Here is a 9,889-nt window from a genome sequence, read left to right on the forward strand (position 1 = left end):
ATTTCCCCTGGCAGAAAGCTGGTTGTTCGGATCGGAGTTTTTATCTCCTCTCTCTAGAGTGGTGGCATGGATCCAGGAACCAGGACTACACCCAAGATGACATGAAGGCCAAGATGAGAGACGGCCAGATGAGGGCGTCTGCGAGGGAGAGTTTGGCCACCACCCAGGAAATCGGTCACTGCCCGTGAAAACCCAGAAGGAGAGGCTGGGCATAGAGCAATAGAGCAAGTATTTAGCAAGCTAGCAGCCCTGAGTTTAATCCATAAAGATAGAGGAGGAGGAGGAGGAGGAAGAAGAAAAAGTAGGAGGAGAAATGAGGAAGAGAAGGAAGAAAACAGTAAGAGGAAGGCAATATGGCTTCCGGGTGGGGTGGATAAGGAGTGAAGAAGGTCAGGGAGCAAGTGGGAGGGGCTCGTGGGAGGAGGTCAGGTCCTGGCCTTTGACCAGTCTAAGGAATGACCCTGAGTTTGGCAGAGGGACATTATAGGGCATGATACCAAGGTTGCCAGGTGCCCAGGGCTCACACCTGTAATTCTGCCTACTCATGAGGTTGAGATCCCAGGATCACAGTTCAAAGCCAGCCTGGGCAGAAGTCTAAGAGACGCTTACCTTCAATTAACTATCAAAAAGCCAGCAGTGGAGGATCAAGTGGTACAGTGATAGTCTTGAGAGGAAAAGCTAAGCAATAGCACCCAGGTCCTGAGTTCAAGTGCCAGTACCAGAACACACACACACACACACACACACAATTCAATCTGAGATAAACCTTCCAAGTATGGACATTCTTCTTTCCAGGATTTCTTAGGAAGCTGGGAATATGGCCTAATGGTAGAGTGCTTGCCTCGTGTATGGGTAAGCCCTGGGTTCGATTCCTCAGCACCACATATATAGAAAGAGCCAGAAGTGGCACTGTGGCTCAAGTGGTAGCGTGCTAGCCTTGAGCAAAAAGAAGCCAGGGACAGTGCTCAGGCCCTGAGTTCAAGCCCCAGGACTGGCAAAATAAAAAGAGAAAAAGAGAAAGTAAAAAGAGGGTGTTAGTGTGTCCCTAACAACGTTATTGTTTTGTGTGGAGTGGCCCCCTCCCTCTCTCTCTCTCCTTTTCCATTGTTTTAGAACATCCTCAAATTAACTAATGGAATGCAGAGGAAGGAAGTGGATTCCAGTCCTTGCAAGAGCTTCCCACATGTGTTAGTGGAACTAAATACCTCACACGGTACTACGTGGAGAGAGGACGCTGTGCGGCAGTGCCTCCCAGCTATACTGGGCCGGCAGCACATAGATAAGTATAATTAAGAGTCATAGCTATGGGCCAGGACTCTGACCAGTGCCCATCTTCAGCTGCGAGTCATCCCAGCCACCAAGCGTTTCTTGCCCGTCTGCCTTCTAGCTTCCCACACTCTTCCAGGCTGTGTCCTAGGACACGGAGCTTCCTTTACCCTGCAGCCCCTCCTTGCAGGCCAGGGTGTGTCTGCAGAGGAGGAGGCAAGGAAGTTATTTGTGCGGAAGTATTTGCTTGTCCCTTTTATCTTGCTTGGTAACCTCAACCACCAAGTGATTCCTGGGTCAGATGAGGTCAAGATTCCTTTTTGGCTTTTATTAAATTTTATGTCCTTATTTATTGCTCATTGTGAGATCATTACAAACCAAATCTTAAACAACTCCTTGAGTATATTTTAAAAACTCCCAAACAAACAGAGACCTAACCAGTGGAATATAGTTATGGAGTAAAACAGGTGCGTGAGCCGGTGGCTCATGCCCATGGCCCTTGCTGCTCAGGAGGCTGAGATCTGAGGAGCTCTGTTTGTCACCAGCCCGGGCAGAAAAGTCCCCATGAGACTCTTATCGCTAATTAACCACTCCTAAACCAGAAGTGGAGCAGTGGCTTAAAGTGGTAGAGTGCAAGCCTTGAGTGAAAGAGCTCCAGGACCACACCCAGGCCCTGCGTTCAAGCCCCACGACCGACAAACACAAACAACAACAATAAATCACACACACACACACACAAAACCCAGCTGTGTAAGATGTGCCGATTCATAATATCTACAACCTCACATATCCGTAACCTCAAACGACTATCATTTGTGGGGAAGACATTCAAAATCCTACAGAACTATTTTGAAATGCATAATTAACTGTTACCAAACGACTGAGCTATAGAATGGAAGACGTTATACTGAGACAGGCCCCAGTGGCTCATGCCTGTAATCCTAGCTACTCAGGAGGCTGAAATCTAAGGATCATGGTTTGAAGCCAGCCAAGGCAGGAAAGTCCACAAGACTCTCATCTTCAATTAACCAACGAAAAAGTCAGAAGTGGAGCTGTGGCTCAAAATGGTAGAGCTCCAGCCTTGAGTGAAAAAGCTAAACGACATTGCCCAGGCTCTGAGTTCAAGCCCCAGGACTGGCACATACACACAAAACGTTGTTCCTGCTCCATAACTGAACCTTTGTACCCAGAATCCATCCTGTTTCCATCCCCCTCATCCTAGCCTACAGTGGTCTGTTTTCCATTCCATACCTGTCCTTGCAGAAGGATCAAGACCCACCTTGGAATGGCAGGTTCAAGCTAGTGCTTGGAAGCAGAAATTTATTTTGAGAGTATGCTAGATATCTTTTTAAAAATTAGGATTTTGTTTTGGAATTAATTTCCATGTGAAACTGTACCTTTTTTTTCCTCTCACATTCCCTTCCTGTGGTTTTACTCCTGCTATCACTGTAATGGATCTTAGTACCCCAGATAATGTATAGACATGTATTGGAACTAGGGAAGGGAAAGGGACTACCAAAATCGAGAGACAAAGGATAAAATGACAAACCATTGCAATATAGCAATACTTACAAAACTATATGATGTAAACCAACTGTACAACCCATGGGGGTGGAGGGAACTGGGGAGGGGGGAGATGGGGGGAAAATGAGGGAGGAGGTAACAAGTTGGATAAGTAATGTACTTGACTTACATATGAAACTATAACCCCTCTGTACATCACTTTGACAAGAAAGAAGAGAAAAAAATTATGATTTTGTTTTTACTTTGATGAATATCTTAGAAATGATTTAAGTCATTCGATTATTGCCAGGTAACAGGACATAAACAGAGACTGGCTTAATATTATTTTCTCCAGTCATATGCAGCAAAATTATGTTAGCTATGTACTGTACAAGCAGAGACTCATTATATTTTGATAATCAAAAAGAAATGAGTAAATTGGCTCCTTGCAGGACATCTAGTAGACACACCATGCCAAATACAGAAGAATTTTCCCTCTGACCAAGATTCACCCTGCCAGTGGCAACTTAATTCCAACATTACTCGGACTATGAAATGCATTTGTTTCATCTGTTCTTTCTCAGTTTGGTTATAATTAATTTATAAATAGGCCTAGTTCTGTAGTTATATAAGAGCTACAGATGGAGGATCGTATTTAGTTTTACATGCCCAAATTACAAAATTATAATAAAAATAATTTCAACAGTAGGAGAGGATGAGGAATTTTTTTTTCCTTAAAGGGGCTCCAACATATCTCAAGTTTGAAACAACATTCTATTAAATGGATACATATGACAGAAGATGGTTCTTCTTTTTCTCCTAACTTAAGGGTTTGTTCTGGAGGGTTTTTCGTTGCTGCTGTTGTTGTCTTGTGGGTCCTGGAGCTTGAACTCAGGGCCTTGGGCACTGTTCCTTGAGCTCCTTTTGTTCAGGGCTAGTGCTCTACCACTTGGAGCCACAGCTCCACTTCCGGTTTTCTCCCAAGGGGGAGCTAGGAGGGGCACTGTGAGCTCTAAGACCACAGCGGCAGGGTGGCTCCATTTCCTCTATCTTCGGGGAAGGATGTGAAAGTGCTGGGCCCAGCAGGCAGAGTGCTGGGTTCTCCTGGTTCTCCCTCTCGGGTGTCCATCTCATTGCTCCGTTGGCTTCTCCTCCTCTTGGACGCCCACCCTCCGGGCACAGCCTTGGGACTGGCTGCTTGCTGCCCTACAGGTACTAAGAGGGGAGAGGGATTGGGAATTGACTAGGAATCCACCTGGTTCCCGCAGACTGCAAGACTCACTGTAGCCTACAGCCCCCCGGGGGTCCACCAACAAGGGAAGTCTCTGAAGTGAGTTCAGTGCTGAAGTTGCACTAGCTTGGGCAGGGTGATTACTGCTACAGCAGACCGCTTTCTCCCTGGTGAGTGGTATTTGAGGAGTGGGCTGACCACAGAGAAGACCCCTACGTAAAATCAGGGCAGTGATCTTATTCAAACAGAGGCACAACTTGCAACTTGGATACAAAATGAAAGGCAGGTGGGCACCAGAGTTTCACATTCATAATCCTAGGGAGGGGGAAAAAAAGCCTGTGAGATTCTTTCCAAGTCAGCAGCAAAATGCTGAACTGGAGACACAGCTCCAGTGGTAGAATGCCAGCTGTAAGAAAAGCTGAGCACAAGTGCAAGGTTCTGAGGTGAAGCCACACACACACACACACACACACACACACACACACACACACACACACCTGAAAACAAACAGAATGAAGTACAGAAGTCAATTTTAAAGTCTGGACATGAAAGTGAACAACTTGGACAAGAAATTCAATGACTGGAATGAGAAATTCAGCAGAGATAGAGACTCTGGAAAAAAAAGAAGCCAAACAAACTAGAATGATTTCTTGAAAATTAGAAGCTCAAGAAATCAAATGAGAAATCCCAATGGAAAGCATCACCAATAGACTAAAGTGTAAGAATGACCACCAGGGATCTAAACAAAGTTGAGAAATTATTACATTCAGTGTAGTTGACAAAATTATGATAGTTCTCCAATCTAGGGAAAGCAATGGATATTCCAGTTAGAAACTCAAACAGAAAAAAAAAAGAAACTCAAACAGACAGCTCTCAAAAGGCAAACACATACATGAAAGCAAGCCTACAACATCCGCCATCAGGGAAATACAAATCAAATTTGTCTCATCCCAGTAAGAATGGCCATGATCAGGAAAACAAAAACTGGAGAGGATTCAGGGGGAGAAAGGAAACATACACTGCTGATGATAGTGGAAATTACTCCAGCTACTATGGAGGTTCCTCAAAAAACTAAAAAGAAGAGTCCTAGCACAAGTTTCAGCTAGCGCACTCCTTGGTTCTACGATTCTGTGATTCTATTATAGTCAGCAGCTATCAGACATACCTACACACCCATGTTTACTGTGGCAGTCTTTACAAGAGCTAAGTATAGAATCAGCCTGAGCACCTATCAACCTATGAACAAATAAAAAGAATGCGGTAAATATACACAATACAGTTTTATTAGGCATGAAGGAGAATGAAATTTTATAATCTACAGGGAATGGATGGAATTGGAGATCATCATGTTCAGTGAAGTGTTGAGCCAGACTCAGGAAGACAAATAGCACAAGTTTCCTCTCCTATGCAGAATCAAGTTCTTAGAAAATAAAACATTTAAGTAGAGGGAGACTATTTGGGGAGAAGAAGGGAGCCAGTGAGGGGGGAAAGGGAACAAGAGAAGGTAATGGGGATGAATACGATCGTGTATGTCAGTGCATGTATGAAAATGATTAAAATGCTTAAAAGAGGAGGGGGTGAAAATGACCAAAGTACTTCATACACATACAGGAAAGTAAATCAGTGAAGCCTAGTAAGTCTTTTAAAAGGGGTAGGAGGGCAGATACAAAAGCATGGTCTAAGGGTTGAATATGATCAAAGAAAGTACACATGGGGCAGGGAATATGACCTAGTGGTAGAGTGCTTGCCTTGAATACATGATGCCCTGGGTTCAATTCCTCAGCACCATATACATAGAAAAAGCCGGAAGTGGGGCTGTGGCTCAAGTGGCAGAGTGCTAGCCTTGAGCAAAAAGAAATCAGGGACAGTGCTCAGGCCCTGAAGTTCAAGGCCCAGAACTGGCAAAAAAAAAAAAAAAAAAAAAGTAGGCATGTATGGAATAATCACAAAGAAACCCTTTGTACAAATCACACATGATAATAAAATGAGGAAAAATGTGGAAAGAAGCGAAAATAAACAAGAAGTTAAGGATAAGTTCACAGTGGTTCCAGATATAAAAAAAGGATATCTAGTTAATGTGACCTTCGAATGAACAAATGAATACTATTTTCATGTTAGTCTATCCCAAATATACCTGGGACAGGCTTCCATGAAACCTTGTTACCTGGAATTGTTGGTGCAGCACAGACATGACATCTATGTTTACGTGCAGAAGTAACTGAGAAAATCTCAAGGAGATAATGATATACTTTCATACTCAAAATTCATAATCACTTTCTTCCTAAAAGTAAAATGAATGCTAGTATGTTCAAAGTATTATAAACAAAATTTTTTACTGTATCTTGTGCAGTACTTGGGATAGGAAAGCATAATTTACCTGAAATTCAAATGTAATGCAAGCTTCACTGGGTGTTCTGCGTTATTATTTGCTACATCTTTTTTTTTCTGCCAGTCCTGGGCCTTGAGCTCTGGCCTGAGCACTGTCCCTGGCTTCTTTTTGCTCAAGGCTAGCACTCTGCCACTTGAACCACAGCACCACTTCTGGCTGTTTTCTATGTATGTGGTGCTGAGGACTCGAACCTAGGGCTTCATGTATACGGGCAAGCACTCTTGCCATTAGGCCATATTCCTAGCTCCCATTTGCTGCATCTTGTAACTTTAAATGATACACACTGCCCATCCCTGCCTCCTTAGCCATGAAGAATCTAGTTCTTAAACACCTGGTTGGGAGACCAATCAGTCACTTGTCCTCTAGTGGTCAATCAAGAGAACATATGTAGGTGCGATGTGTGGGTCTCAGCTGCAAGAAGTAGCCCTGGTTTCCATGGGCTGGCGTGTAGTGCTAGGACCCCCTCTATGGCGCGAGCAGGTCCAGGCGGACACAAATCTACAGCACATGCAGTGGAGGTTTCTTAGGAAGCTTTCAGCATGGATGATGTACTGTAAAATTCACTATCTTCTGTTTCTATAAGAAAAATGCCATCCAGATGCCGGTGGCTCACACCTCTAATCCTAGCTACTCGGAGGCTGAGATCTGAGGATCATAGTTCAAAGCCAGCCCAGTCAGAAAAGTCTAGGAGGCTCTCGTATCTCCAATTAACCAGCAAAAGGCCAGACGTAAAGCAGTGACGCAAGCAGTATGACACCAGCCGCAGGCAAAAAGGCTAAGGAAAAACATCCAGGCCCAGAATTCAAGCACCAATTCTGGTGTGCGTGCGCATGCGCGTGTGCGTGCGCGTGCAAACACACACACACAGGTGGGGCAGATAAACCTAGTTGACTCTGTCTCCAGTTAACTAGCCAAAAGCTGAGCTGGAGGTGTGGTTCAAGTCGTAAAACATCAGGTGTGAGCAAGCCTCCTCAAGTCAAACCCTAGTAGTCTATGAAGAAAAGAAAGAAAACAATCCAGAGTATCCAAAGAATCGTTAAGTTTAGGAAGACAAAATAAAAAGTACATAAGAAGACAGCAGGCTCTTTCTTATACATCTCAGGACTAGCTCTGGGAAAGTGGGGTGCCGGGTAGCCACTGCAGGAAGTACTGCTCAGTTCTAACCAGCGATGGTGGGGTGAGCTTTCCAGTTTCCTTCTTTTTTCCAAGACTATTGTTTCCTCTAAGCCATGATATTTGCCACCTCCCTCTCTTCACGTTTACACTCCTTCTGCATCCACGGTGTGTCCTGTTGAGCACAGAAGGGAGAACTGCCAATCTCCCGGGTGTGGAAGACAGCAGTGTCAGTTATTGCCTTTGTTCCCATCAGGGAAAGGAAAAAATTCCTACTTTCTCCGCAATAGAAACATCCCTCTACAAATACCCACATCTGGCTGGGGATATGGCCTAGTGGCAAGAGTGCTTGCCTCGTATATATGAAGCCCTGGGTTCGATTCCTCAGCACCACATGTATAGAAAATGGCCAGAAGTGGCGCTGTGGCTCAAGTGGCAGAGTGCTAGCCTTGAGCAAAAAGAAGCCAGGGACAGTGCTCAGGCCCTGAGTCCAAGGCCCAGGACTGGCCAAAACAAACAAACAAACAAATGCCCACATCTATTTGTTGCTCTCAAAACCTGTGATCACGTGACACACGTGGGTGTGTGAAGGGTGAAGATACAAGCAAGGAGGGTCAGGGAAAAGCGGAAATGTAGTTGGGCATGGTGGCTCATGCCTATAATCCCATGATCCCCAAATATGGGAGGCAGGAGGATGGATGATTTGAGGATAGTGATGCCTTCTAAAAATCAACACACAAAATCGACTGGTGGGGGGGGGGAGGCAGGAGGGATGAGGAAGAAGAGGGTCGGGGGAGAGCAGTGAGCTGGGCCCCACTGCTGTTCAGTAAGGGGACCTTTCTTGGGCATCCGAGATGAACGTATTCCCCCTTCTACTTGCTGCAAAAGAGCATTTGAACAGGTGTAAGTTACTGGCGTGAGTGCAAACTGTGTTCAGGTCTGGCGTCCAATGTGTCCGTCTAGAGGTGGGATCGCCTACGTGTGAGGCGGAGCCGAGGGCCGCCTGGGAACGAGCGACAGGAGAAATACCAGCCCAGGAAAAGCAGGGAGCAGGGGAACCATGGCCAACGGAGGTCTACGAAAGGAAAAGCCGAAGAGTGGTGCGGGAGCCCCGGGGTTCCTTCCCCGCCTTCTGCACTGGGCCTCGGAGCCCCCATCCCAGGCCCCGGGCTTCAATGCCGTCTGCGCATGAACACCCAGGAACTGCAAATAGCAAACAAGGTGCTGCCCGCATGGAAAGACACCTGTCCCCCAGGGGAGGAACACGAAGGCGCAATGCCCGAGGCCAATGTCCAAGAAAACCAAATGGACTCATGACCTGACTTATGTAACAGTACGTCGCCTCTGTAGATCATCTTTAAGATGGTAAAAACCACGTTGGCTCTTTGGTTTACTATATAAATTGTTTATTTACAACAGGTACAAGACAAAAATACAAATAAAACAACATATAAATTTGTTGCATACGAACACTGAAACATGTTTTTTTTAATACCCCCAGTAAATCATACAAACACGGTCAGAGACCCCCATTGCTGTTTTGTTCCTTTTTCTCTCTCTCTCTTTTGTACCAGTACTGGGGTTTGAGTTGGGGAACTGGGTGCTTCCTGAGTTTTTGTACTCAGAGAGAATGCCCTTGACTTGGGCCACAGCTCCACTTCTGCTTTTTGTAACTTAATTGGAGATAGAGTCTCATGGACTTTACCTGCCTAGGCTGGCTTTGAACCTTGAGCCTCAGATCTCAGCCTAATTAGCTAGGATGACAGGTGTGACTGGCTGGTGCCTAGCTTCTAAGTAATACTGTAAACTATTTCTTGAAAAAAAAAAAAAAGGTAGGTCACACATTTCTGGTTAGACTCCCCAACTTCAGAGTGTTGAAAAGCAGTTCTAATTCTAGAATCCATATTGAATGCTGTGCACAGGGCCCCGCTAAAGGAACAAGGCCCCCATCTCACGTCTGTGTGTGTGTGTGGAGTTGTGCATGTGCTCAGCTCCAGCCATCCCTGACCTCTCCAGTGCACTGGCCTCCCAAGTCGCTGACTAGCTTAGGGAGGCCGGCTCCCCACCGCACAGCCCCTGTGACGTCATGCTCCCTCTGGCCCTGTTGCTTAGTAACTGGAGAGCTTCGCCCCTCTAGAGGTTGCCAGCATTCCAGGATTCATGGAGAACCTCAAGTGGAATCTAAGTGGAAACGAAGCCCTGGCTACCTCTGGAAAGCATTCATTTGAAGAAAGAACTAGGGTTTTCTTTCTCGCTGTGTTTTCCTCTTACCTCCCCATGAATAGGCGGCCGAGTGGCGTAGTCCCCGAATGCAGCCCGACAAGGGAGAGAAGTTGGCCTAGTATAAACGTGGCACAGAAGCCACAGAATAAAATGCACACAGAGTC

The sequence above is a fragment of the Perognathus longimembris genome, chromosome 5, assembly GCF_023159225.1.
Source record: "Perognathus longimembris pacificus isolate PPM17 chromosome 5, ASM2315922v1, whole genome shotgun sequence".
NCBI classification, from domain to species: domain Eukaryota; kingdom Metazoa; phylum Chordata; class Mammalia; order Rodentia; family Heteromyidae; genus Perognathus; species Perognathus longimembris.